General features: G+C 52.1%; 1 protein-coding gene across 3 annotated transcripts in view; it reads right to left on the bottom strand.

Moving 5' to 3' along the window:
• The window catches only part of RAI1 (retinoic acid induced 1), a 72,844-nt gene that overhangs the window by 47,165 nt on the left and 12,696 nt on the right, over positions 1-12,983 (bottom strand). The window lies entirely within an intron of this gene.

Here is a 12,983-nt window from a genome sequence, read left to right as displayed (position 1 = left end):
CAATGATGCTTTGTTAACAAAACAATTTTTGTGTGTCAAGCCCTCCTTCTTGCGGGTTTTTCTCCCCCCCCCAGTCCCCAGTGGGTCAGCTTTGTGTGGCGTCCTACATTTTGTTGTTTCTTTCACATTTTAAAGGCTCCGTATTTTAGCACAAAAGGTGCCTGCGGAGCAGCTTTTATCTGCGAGGCAAGATTTGACACATACGCAGATCACAATTGCGACAGGAGGTTCGTGATGTGGTGGTTAAGGGTGGTGTCAGGACCTTCAGAGTGATGAAGCATTATTTCCAGTGATTTTTGCCTCCAGGATAAAAATTACAGCTGGTCCAACGCTGCATGTATGGCTTCTGTGAGCTGGAATCCCCCAAGGGCTCACAGAGGGGGCAGAGAAAGTTTGGGCTTGCTTTGGTACAGAGCTGGCATCACCTGGGTCCATCCGTCCTTCTCGTGTCCTCCTGTGCAGGACAGGCCACCTCTGTCACTTGTGAGTGGAAGGGATGGGTACATGGAGCAAATCCACGTGCCTGTGAGTAAACTACAACCCTCTCCCCAGCACAATCCCTGTGGTGGCCAGGAAGATCAAACCTCAGCCCTCCTGTGGCCAGAGTCTCTGACTGAAGCTCCCGGGGAGTGTTTGACTTCTCCCCAACTTCTCAGGGTGGGATCATCCCCCTTCACCCAGCAGCAGGAAGGAGAGCTCTCTTTCTTCTTCCAAATACATCCCCACCACACAGGCCTCCAAGAAAACCAGCTCTTCCTTTATTTTTCTGCCCTGAAATAACAAGCACACCAGCCACCTTCTGCTCTGCACAAAACCAGCAATTCCCAGCAAACAACCAAGCCGCTGGCTCCAGAGCAAACAGCCCCGTGTTCCTAAGCAGGCTGGAAATTTCTACACAAGGGGGACTTTTTCCTCCAGCTCCCTCCACATTTGCAGGGAAGGTCCCTCCTCCTTCCTGTCCTCAGGTAACAGCATCTTCATGGAAACACCAATATTTTTATGAGTCATCCCCCTTCTTCCCCTCTCCTGCTTGGTGGCCAACACCCCTGTGCTTTCAAGATCAAAGCTGAAGGGGACCAGCTGTGTTGAGTCCTTTCCTTTCCAGCCCTTTCCATCTCCATTTGCAGCCAGTGAGTCCCTGCTGTTCTGACAGCGCTTTGTGCCGCCCCTCCAGCTCCGTGCCCGCCGTCTGCTCCCCCTCCATCCCTCTCCTGCCATCCCAGCTCCTGCTCCAGCCACGCTGGGAACACAGGGAACCCTCCCTGACCCGGGCTCAGGCCCCTCTGGCATGCATGGGAGCTGCCCTGCTGGCTGCCCCGGCTGCCCTGCCTGTCATGCGCTGATTCAGAGGCAGAAATGTGCTCGGAGAGAAACGGGATAATCTGCTTCCACTGAAATCCCATCCTAATTCCCTGTGTTTGGTAACTCCTCCGCAGAGCAGAGCATGAGACTGCATCTCCCTTCCAAACCAGCAGCTCCATGGGGACCTTCCCTCCAGGCTCCTTTCAGCAGGGGTACAACCTTGGCTGGGAAAGTCCAGCTGCTGCTGTGAAAGCGGCTGAGGGAACAGGAATCTCCCTCCCCATCCAAAAGGCTGAACATCTCACACAGCCCCCGGTGCTGCAGCAGGGATTTGCAATGTGATGGGATAATTAGAGTCAGAGATGTGCTTCTCGTGCTTCTCAACTGCCAGAGGGCAGGGTTAGATTAGATATTAGGAAGAAATTCTTCCCTGTGAGGGTGGTGAGGCCCTGGCATAGGTTGCCCAGAGCAGCTGTGGCTGCCACATCCCTGGAAGTGTCCAAGCTGAATGAGGCATGGAGCCACCAGGGGTAGTGGAAGGTGTCCTTGCCCATGGCAGGGTGGGTGAATGAGATGATCTTTAAAGCCCTTTCCAACCCAAACCATTCTCTGATGCCAGGATTCTTGATAAATCCAGGAAAATCTGTCCATTTTCGGTCTCCCAGTGAGTGTCATTGGTGCACGTTTGATGGAAGCTGCTCCCATGTGCAGCAACTCACAGGTCTGACAGGTCCCCCTCAGGGTCATACACCCCATCCTTCATGACATCTCATCCTGCACCACGCTCACCTCCTGGGTGTTGCCATCACACATCCTGCACCGATACAATCCCTGCTTCCCAACACCTCGCTGCAACTCAGCCCAAATCCAGCTTGGAGCTGTCTCTCCCACAAAGACTTTGAAGAAAGCATTGCACAGAATTAAGTCTCAATGCTTTTTATATGTAAAGCACTGAATTTAGCTGCTAATGGCAATTCCCAGCAGAAAAGGATGGTTAGTAGTGGTGGGTATATTTATGAATTCTTCCTAAGCAAATGCCGTGAGGCAGGAAATGTGTCTGTCCTCGTGGAAAGCTTCCCGGGCTGCTGCTGCAGGCATCTAAATGCAAAGTTTCACCATGACTTTTTGAGTTCTGTGCTCTGTTAGACACATCCCTTTCAAACCTCTTCTCTCAGGAATGCTTTCCCAGCCTCTCTCCCAGCCTGTGTCACTGTGACCTGCCCGTATCTGTGAGGGCAGCAGCATCTCCGTCCTTCTCCAGCCACTCCACCGACTTGCCAGTAAATAAAAGTCAGGGGAATCTACTTGACTGGTCTCCTTAGCTGCTCTCTCCAAAGGGCTGACTTATAAAATACCCACGTCCTGGATTTCTGGGAGGTTTTCACTGAGAGCACATTGTTTTTCCTCAGCAAAGCCAGAAAAGAATTTACAGTCGTTCCACACAGCGAGACTGCTCTGCTTTCTCTTTCCTGGGACAGGAACTCAGTTTGAAACAGATTGCTAGCAGCTAAATGCAAGTTCCTTAGCAGCTTCCAGAGTGAAAATATTCCCTCTCCAGATCTCCTTTTATGTCCACAACACATTATTCCGGTGGAGGGCTCTCTTGCTAAGAAAAGCTCTGGTAACTCCCAGCCTTGTCTCCAAAGTGGTTCAGGTGTGGGAGCCAGCTCCCCTGCAAGCATCCCTTGGTCCTGCTGCCCAGCTGAGATGTCCTTAATTCCTCCATCTGTCCCCTCCAGGCTCTGGCTGGCTCTGCTCTCAGACAGTGAATACATACAGCAGGCTGCAAGGCTGCTTGTCCTAAATATACACTTTTCCCACAGCTTCGGGAGAAACTCTGTCTTTTAAGTCCCCCAGCCCACTCCTTGGGGTGCTTCTGGGGCTTTCCATGCTAAGCTGCCTTTGTCCCACACACTGCATGCAGACAGACGAGAGGTTCACACCAAAACCCACCTCTCCTCTCTGCCTCTAACTAAACCAAAACAAAAAACAGATGGAAAATCAAATGCTGGCAGTGTGAAGCATGTGGGCTGCACTCTCATCAGCCCTCCTGGAGCTGCAGAGTGTATTCCTTCCTGCTCCGGGGTCCCAGGGCTAAGCCAGACCCCAAAAGGGTTATTGGTGGGGGAGATGCTGCTATTCCCCCTTGCCAGCCACCAACCAGCATGGAGGTGGGACAGAGGGAAGGAAGCGAAAGGCAGAGGCAAGGCAAGAGCAGGCTCAGCATTTTAGGAGGGCCAGGAGGAACAATTTCAACCCCCAAGCAGGATTTGCACAATGCACAGCAAACGAGGCACTGGGGCTGCAGACAGAATACTGGGGGGACAGCCACAAACTGGGCACTGAGCTGCTGCTAACCAGGCTCCATCCATCTCACACACCCCCTGAGGCAGAGACACTGCAGAGGAAACACCTTGAGACCGGAGTAAAGGCTGTCCCCTAATGAATGCACGGCATTCCACGGCCATAAGCTGCTCAGATGTCCTTAATTCCAGGATTTCTTACACGCTCTGTGCCTGACTTTGTAACCTTAATCATGTATTTTTTAGTGTTGCTCTTGTGCTCACGTGAGCTTATCTCCTTTTACAGTGGGATCTTCTTCTCGCTCTCTTGGTAGGATAAACAGCACCCATGACTCTTCCACGTCCCTCCCTGGGAGTGCATCAGTGTCCCTGAACTCCCCTGAACGCTCCCCAGTTTTGCAGAATGAGCAGTGGGGCTGATCAGGCTCAACTCCAGCTCCTGATGGAGCCTTGGTCACCCCTGGATGCTCAGAGATTGCTCCCACATGTGGATGAGCATCTGGATAACCTCAGTGCCACATCAAGGCACACACATGGATAACCCCAGTGGCACATCAAGGCACACACATGGATAACCCCAGTGCCCCACCAAGGCTCCCTGCACAGCTCAGGAGGAGCAGGAGCAGAGGGCAGGGACCAGCAGCGTGTTTGTGGAGTAACGCTCAAACTGCCATAATGGATTGCCTTGTTTACACTGAGCCCAGGGAAAATCACTCCAGGGATGGAGACACAGAAGCGTCCAGAAGCCTCTGAGAGCAGGAGAGGCTCTTCAGGCTCTTGCCTCTTCCTTCTGCTCACAAAATCATCCCCCCCGCCTCGCCTCCTGCATCACTGTCAAGGGGCGGAAGCTTTAAAATCACTGTAGTAAGCAGGGGAGGGATGAGGAAAGGAAAGGAAAAGTATTATCGGATGGGAACGTGGCTTTTCCACTCCTCCTTGCCAAGAGGAGCCCTCAGTACCCAAGGACACACCAAAAGGGTCGCTGGACCTCAGGGTGCAGTGAGACTTGCGAGGAATTGCTGGGAGAGGGAAAAGAATAAATAGGAACCACCTTAAGGGAGGGGAGCCACCAGCAGAACAGTTAAAATGACTAAATACTTTCCCAATATCACTCCTCCACGTAAGCATTGCTGTAATTGCCCTTGGGATGTTGCACAACGGCGAAAGGGAGGGGCAGGTGCTGGCAGGGAGGGAGTGAAGGCGTGCAAACCTCCAAATCTCCATCCCAGGCGCTGCTGTCATCCAGGAGAGACGCTCAGGACGCCTCTGCCACCTCGGGCCCCCGGTGGATTTATCCCCTGAGGGGCCATTCCTCACACCAACTGGAGGACTCCCAGGAGGACTCACTCCTCATGCCTCTGAGACACAGCGGGCTGCCCCAGGGAGCAAGAGCAAAAGGCGAGGAGGAACAGAGCCCACACCACACTGTGTGGCAAAAAAAAAAAAAAAAAAAAAAAAAAAAAAAAAAAAAAAAAAAAAAAAAAGGGAAAAAAAAAGAAAGAAAAAGAGAGAGAGATATAAGGGCTTCATTCAAGCGCTCTCGCTCTCTGGAAGTCTCACGCAGAGCAGCTGGTCTTTAAGACTGTTGCAAGCACGCCATTCAAGCACAGAGCCCTTCCATTCCTGGGTGCTTTCATTAGTGACACTCAGACAGGGACAGCCACTCGACCCCCATGAGAAGGAAAAGGGCTGACTCATTCTTCCAGCCATGCTTGAGAGCAGGGCACGGTGCTTGTGCTCTGTAGGGTCCTCTCCTGCTTCCTAAGCCAGATCACCGGATCTGGGCTCGGATGCCACACACACACATGCACACACCAGCTAATCCGCAGATGTGCTGGGTGCCTGCATAGAGCATCCCCAGCCTTTGCTTCCAAAAGCTGCCCAGTGATGCTTGAGTCGAAAGGGAAACCTCTGAGAGATGCAGTCTCGAGGTTTAAAACATCTGTGGGCCTTCAGCCATTAAATGGGATGCTATGCTGCTTTGCTGCTCTCGGGTCTCACGCCAGGTTCATCGCTGTGCCGGCTGGGTACCGTCCAGCAATGCATTAAGTGATGTGACTATTTCTGTTCTCATCACATGTTTGCTCTCCTCCTCTCCAGGGTGTGTGCGGGGGGAAAAAAACACACATTAATTATGGAGTGTCATATTTTGGTAAGGCTCTTCGTTTCTCTGCACAACACCGGGCTCTTGGCAGAGGAGAAGGGGGATTTTGTTTTCCTGATATCCATGCACTCAGGTATTTCTGTTAGAGGAGGCAAAGTCAAAGAAATGCTAATCAAATATCCAGGAGTGCACAGTGCTGACATCCGCACCTCGCTACTATATGGCCTTTCATTAGCATTACCTAAATGTACGACCGTACAAAGAGCAGATTTCCTTAGCAACAGGGCTGCCTTCATATTTCCTCCCCACTACCCCCTGCCCTTAGAAGAAAAATGACTTCAGCTCTTTCTCTGAGCCCTGCTCTGCGCTGCAGCAGTGCTCTACGCCACTGCCAGGCTTTGCTATATGCTGCATCTGGGACGCCTGCCTCTCCACGCTGGGATCCACGAGCCATAAAGCAACCTCTTGACTTAGCTCTTCTGCACAGCCACAATAAAACTCCTCTTTTCCTAACGGAGCATATGCAAAACAGCCCTGTAACAGCAGAGGGGGGATCCTCTCCTCCAGATGACTTACAGCTCCCATGGCTGAGGGAGGATGTCCAGCATGCTCAGCAGAGCCGGCAGCGCAGGCTGGCGACTCCTTTGCTCCCTGCCACCTGGTTGAAGGGTGACAAGTGCCCTCGTCCCCAAATGGCACGGTAAAGCACCTTTGCCTTGGGCAGGGAGCTGCCAACCCCTCCTCTCCCCGGATCTGGGCCAGGAAGACGGAACACTTCATCCTCCGCGCTCTCCCCCGGTGCCACAGCCTGGTGCGCTGGGCTATTTTAAGAGCTCGTCTGGGAGACTGGCACAGGCACCGCGCTGCCGGGAACTCCCTGCTTCTGTTTCAAAAAAGCTGGAGGCTGGGAGCCTGCTGGGACTCACCCCTGTGATTCCCAAGGTCTGACCCTCCTCTTGCCGGGACTGGCGCAACGCTGCTGAGTCAAACGGAATTAGTCCCAATTAGCACCGGTGAAACGGGAGCAGAATCGTGCCCTCCCCGGCATTTCAACCCCCCCAGCCGAGGGCTGGGACCCCCGAGCCTCCCCCTGCAGCCGTGCCCCTGCTCCTCATCTCCCTGCTCTCCAACCCGCTCATTCTGTGTCGCCATTCCCTGCCTTTTTCACACGGATACTCAATCCCCTTTCCCATTATGATAGGGTCTTTGATTGCACGATCGCATAACTATAACGAGACAAATATTTATTTTGCAGATATGGGTTAATCAGACCGAAGGTATAGAAATATTTCATGCGCTAATCAGAGTACCTTCAGCAATCAGTATAGCAAATAACTCAGGTAAATTAACATAGGAGAGTTCCCTTATCAGGTTTTAGTCTAAGATATATGTGCATTAAGGACTAATTTGCTCTCCCCCCTCAGATTTGGGCTGGAGCCCAAGATGAGGTTGAGACCAAGGTTCCCTCCCATCAGCTTTCACGGGAGCTGTGCAGGCTTTGCTCCTGGCAGGATCAGACGCCAGGATGAATATTCAGCAGCGTAAACGCCTTTGTTTTCTGTGCTCTGCACCTTTAAATTTCCAAGGGCTCTGCTGTTTTCAGCTCAGACAGCCTTTTTGCATTCAGTTCGCTGCAAGCTGACACAGAAGACACGATGGAGCAGGTTGTGTCTCCTGCTCTGAGCCCTTCACGCCACTCTGGCAGCGTTCAGGGGCCATATTAAGAGCTGCGAGTAATTAGTGAATTCCTTCTGCCCCAGTGCGGCGCAGAGCAGCCGTACCCAGCATCTCATGGCAGGCTGGCAGTGGCCAGCGGGCACACGTGGTGCCAAGAGCATAGGTGGCAGTGGGGACAGAGGGGTCCAGAGGGGCCAAGAACAGGATGAGCCAAGTGAGAGCCCAAGAAGGGCTCCTGGGTTTAACAGGCATTCCCAGGGCACTCACACAAGCTCCTGCAAATCAGCAGTCCCAGGAGACACCTTACAGAATCATTAAGGTTGGAAAAGGCCATCAAGAGTTGCCCAGACTCCTCAGGCTCAGTGTCCCTCACTCCAGCGTCCCCAAACCAGGAGTGGCTGTGCTCCCAAAGCAGCTCCTACAGCTGCATTTTCCCTGCTCTGCTCTGAAAAAGCTCCCGCAGAGGAAACACAGAGGATCTGCCCTTGCCTCTGTCATGTTTTGGGATCCCAGAGAACAAAAAGCACCGGAGGAATGGCAGGCATTATAGTAACGATGGTGACAAATTTAATTAGAGCAGGAAGCTCTGGAGTGGATTTCAAATGGCAACACGGCATTTTGTGTGAAAGCATTGCCTGCTCCCCCCGCTCCCTCCCCGCCTCCACCACACGGCTCCATCCAAACCCACCCCACCCTGCGGGATGCATCCCTCTAATTTTCCCACATGTTGTCCCCTTCATCCTTTCCCCCCCTACACTCCTGAACCAACACATTCCCGTGGTCTGGAAAATGCAACCATAGAGCAATTCAATAATACAGCAGCCAGATGTGCAACAGTATATCCAACATGTCATTCAAAGGAGCCCTTCAGTGGAGCCGAGACATGCTATCCCACAATCTTAACTAATACATCCTGAGGCCCTGGAGGAGTTGATGGATGTATACAATTCCCTTTCCTACAGCTGTGGTCCCTTTTAGAGGGGGCATCCAGACTCAACAATAGCCCTGCTGTTGCTTTCAAGACAGAACCTCTTCAGACAAACCGGGCTTAATCCTGACCCCGGTTACGCCCGCCCGGGCTCTGCTGAGGTCGGTGGGGTTTGGGAGCCAAGGGCTGGGAGCAGGATCCACAGAATGCTGGATCTGCCATTTCACCTTGTGCTACAGGCTCTGAGAAACCTTGGTAACTGGTTGGAATATAACCACCTTGGGGAAAAGGCAAGCGGAGAGGAGCAGGTAATAAGATTTCTAACTGGTGCTGGTAGAAAGAAGGAAGTAATATAACAGTTTAATTAATCTATGCCTATTAGCGTTATTAAAGAAAACAGGGAGCTATTGGAGGTTTACCTCGGAGAATATCATCAAACGGGGACCTTCTGCGGGGAATTTTATGTCTCTGTGCCCAATTTATAACCAGCACGGAGGTGTGGTGTTAGTGACAGCCAGTGCTGAAATGTCACAGTGCTTAGAAGTCATTAGCTGGGGACACAGGGAGAGAGAAAGAGAGGATGGAGGAGGGGACAAGGGAGAAATGGGGAAGGAAGGAAAAGGAATTAATTTAATTAAAAATATCTTTAGAGCCTGTCTCTTGATTTGTGTGGTTTTGGGGCTTGGCAGAGCAGCTGAGAACGGTGTGGAAGGAAAATCAAGGTTGCTGGGGCTTTTTGAAGCTGATAAAAAAAAATAAGCACACTTTTCATGTTCAGGAAGATAAATCCCCATTTTCTCAGTCTCAAGACAATCCAGTTATTTACTGACAGTTTTACTGTGAAATAAAAAGGGCTTTAAGCTTCTTTCTACTTGATGTCTCCATAGCCTGAATATTATTAGATCCCAGCCTGGTGCAGCTGGAGTTTTGGTTAATAAATTTAACGTCATTAGACAGAAAAGCCTTCGACTGAATGTTGCAATTCTTTCCCCCCCACCTTTTTTTTTCTCTTTTTTTTTTTTGCCGTTGCAGTCAGACTGTATGTAGGTGGTAAGAATCAAAAGAAAGGAAGTATGCTTGGCAAATAGGGGAGTGCTAAAAAAAGGTTTTGCTCAGGCTGGGGGTTCAGTGCGAGGGTGTTTCGCCCACAGACGAGGCAAGGCTGAGCCCCCCCGCAGGGGATGCACCCTGACGTGGCACTGGTTCCTGCAGCATCCCTCAGGAGAGCAAAACACTCCTGATTTCACAGGGATGGCGTGTCTCAGGCTGCTTGTCCCACTCACAGGGGTGGCACTGTGGGTGGCCATGCCACTGCCACTGCAGTGAGGACTTGGGAGTACCCGGGATCAGCAAGATCACAATGCTCAGGGGCTGCCTTGGTGCCACCACCATGGAGCTGTGCTCAAGAAGGATTTTTTGAGAAGAAAAGTCTGCTTTTCCACCCAAAATCTGACTCGAGGCCATTGCAAGGCCAAGTGTTGGTGCAGCAAAATGTCTTGGTGGGACAATGGGGGAACAGCCAGCATGGAGTGGGCGAGGGGAGGGCAGATGGCAGTGGAGCTGCTTGTTCTTCCTGCGGGGAGCCAGGCGGCTGCAGCCCCTCAGAGCAGGGCTAGCTGCCATGGAGGGAGAGCTCCCATCAAAATCCAGCAGGTTCCTGCTCTCCCCTCAAAGCCACCTCCATCTCGAGCCTCCTTCTGCCACCCTCTCTCCTCCGCTGCTGCCCCCACCATGGCCGAGCCTTCTGCCACCATGAAATGTGCCCACTGGGAGAAAGACAATGAGGAAGGCACCACAGCACTCTAATTCCCCACCACACACCTCCCCTGCCTCTTCCCCAGCTCCTGCCCTGCTGCCTTCCTGTCGAATGCAGGTGGCGGCCATGGCCAGGCCTTCCCTTCCTGCTAAGCCTGAAACATGGCGGGCTTGGGGGATGCTTCAATGGGGGCAGCTGGTGCTGGCCTGCTGGCTAAAAACACATCCCACATGCTGGGTTCTAATCCCAAAACCCCACAGGTGTTGTGGACACCAAGAGGAAGCTTCTGTGGTGGAAGCAGGAGGTTGAGTGACCCCCCACCCAGCAGCTCCGCCATCAGCTTCACTCCAGGAGAAACAGTCTCCAGGTTCTTTTACAAAATAAACAGTGGTGGCTGGAAGGAGAGGAGCAGGACAGGGGTATTGGGGAGATAGTGAGGGCCTGGGCAGGGACGTTGTGGAGCTGGGGTGCCGGGATGGGAAGGAAGTGGTTGTTGTGGGAGTAACGTCAGGAAGGGCCTCGGCTGGGGCCCGGGAGGGCAGGGAGAGGGAGATCCGAGTTCATGGCACAGCTCTGAGGAAGATGAGCCAAGGGAAGAGTCCAGTGTGGGGATAGGGAGTGGTCTGTGTGGGGACAGGGAGGGATCCAGTGTGGGGAAGGGGGAGGGTCTGGTGAGATCCTAGTGGGGGGACAGGAAAGGGTCAGATGTGAGGATGGAGAAGAGCCCATTGTGGGGATGGTGAAGGGTCCAGTAAAGGAACAGGGAACGGTCCAGTGTGGAAATGGGGAAAGATCTGGTGTGGGGACACAGAATGGTCCAGTGTGGGGAAAGGGAAGGGTCCAGTGGGGTAACAGCCAAGAGTCCAGTATGGAGATGAGGAAGGTGTGAGCATCCGATGAGGAAGGTGTGAGCATCCACTTAGGCAGAGGTATGCTGGGTGACACCAATCCTAGGAGAACAACCGACCCCAAAATCCTGCTGGATCTGGTTTACTCCTGTTCCAAAGCCATTTCTAATAAAGGCTGGTTTATTTTTTTTTTTTAATCCCCCCTCCAGTGAATAAAAGCAAAACAAATAACCCCAAGCAGCGAGGCTGGGTGATGAGCAGCAGATGGCTGGTGATAACAGGCACCACCTCCATACCTGTGCACCCCTTACCCACAGCCTTCCCACCTGGAGCTCCCAAGCTCCCAGCCCCGTGGCTCTCGCCAGCCCAACAATCCCAGCCCAGCTAGGGGATATGGGAGTGCAGACAGCAGCGAGCTGCTTTAGGGAAATCCAGTTTGGAGCCAAGTCAATGCATGCAGAGTCATTAATCTAGGTCTGGTGCCAATAGGGATGGCTTTGCATTAGCCGGGCCCCTTTGTAGTTCAGACAATCAGTTGCATTCAACCAGCGCAAGATAACGCTGCAGAAAGCTGAGACCATCGCAGCTCATTCCTCCTGTAAGGGGCGGGGGGAGAGGATTTACAGGCAAAATAGCATTGCATTAATGGGACTGCTCAGTATTCTGCACAGACGCTGGCGGATAATGTCTTTGCAAACTAACTGCAATAAATTAATTAAATTAATCTACTATGCCGTGCTTGTCCCCACCCAACATCAAATTCAAGGATGATCAGGGCTTGCCTTATCCTCCATAGCCTACGAAAGAATCTGATCTCACTTGCTCTAGAGTTTCTGAGGCACTGAATTGCAAAGTACCACCTGCCTCACTAAACTAATCACCAGCCTGGTGGTTTAGATCACATCAGTTTTACATGTAATTAAGACTGTCCAGGAGGGCATGCAGCTGCTTACATGGTCGTTCCCTCTTATACAGCAACGTGCCTCCTGCTCAGATAGGTGCAATTAAACAAGCCTGTTCACAGTCATTAAGCATTAATGCACCTCATTAGCATAAGAACTGGAAGAAGCTTTGATGCAGGGAACCCCGCAGGAGAAGGAGATAGAGAGAGATGTACATACAGACAGGAAGGCAAAGGGCTGGGCCACCACCTTCTCGTGGCCCCGACCAACCATTCCAGCTCCATTTCTCCAAAGCAATGAGCCATGCCGTGCCCTCCTCCCCAGAAATGGGTCTGGGTTATCTTTCTCTCCCCCTCCCCCTCTTTCTAAATTATGCTGGTGGAAAGGGAAAAAAAAAACCCACCACACCAAACTGTTGGGATATTAACCTAGCGAATCCATTAATAAGCTGAACTCTCTGTTGGCTTTGACACAGCACACTAAAGCTTTAAAGAGACAGGGCCCCAGACACTGGAGATAGGGGCAGAGACAACAGCGCTAACAAAGAGCCACTGTTGCCACGGCCGTGGCCATCTCGGGTAGGTCCAGCTGTCTTTGGTGTTCTGTTTTCCAGACACAAAGAGCAGACTGAACCGTTTTGGTCTGAATGGCTTTCATTTGATGGTAGAGAAAATGAGAGGGAAGAAAGAAGCTAAGTAAAGTGTCCAGGAGAGAAGAAAAAAAAAAAAAAAGACAGGAGAGGGAAAAAAAGAGCATGGTGTGCTGCAGGTCTCCAGTGAGAAAGGCTGCATCTCTCCCCTGAGCACAAAATGGGGCTGTCTCAGAGAGCAAAGTGAAGGTGACATGGTGATTTTGGAGCAGGATGGAAGTGAGGATCCAGGATACACACTCCAGGGGAGCTTGGACGGATGCTGCCTGTGCCTCACCTGCTTGCCCAATGCTTTGAACAGCAGTGTACTCAGCACTGCCAGACCACAGACTGAAAACAGCTTGTCTAGCTGGGGTTTAATCTCAAGGAAAAAACCTGTGTTTGTACAGTTCCTGGCCCCTCTGGGCTCAGAGCCCATTAGGAGCCTCTAGCCTGGACCAGGAGCGTTATCACACAGAGCCTCAGCAGCTTCACTGTCACCATGGCGAGAAATGGGCTCGCACGAGGACGTGAA

The sequence above is a fragment of the Melozone crissalis genome, unplaced genomic scaffold (genome assembly GCF_028551555.1).
Source record: "Melozone crissalis strain CALT ecotype California unplaced genomic scaffold, PUWL_Pcris_2 ptg000012l_1, whole genome shotgun sequence".
Lineage (NCBI taxonomy): Eukaryota > Metazoa > Chordata > Aves > Passeriformes > Passerellidae > Melozone > Melozone crissalis.
This window is presented reverse-complemented; position numbering and strand designations above follow the sequence as displayed.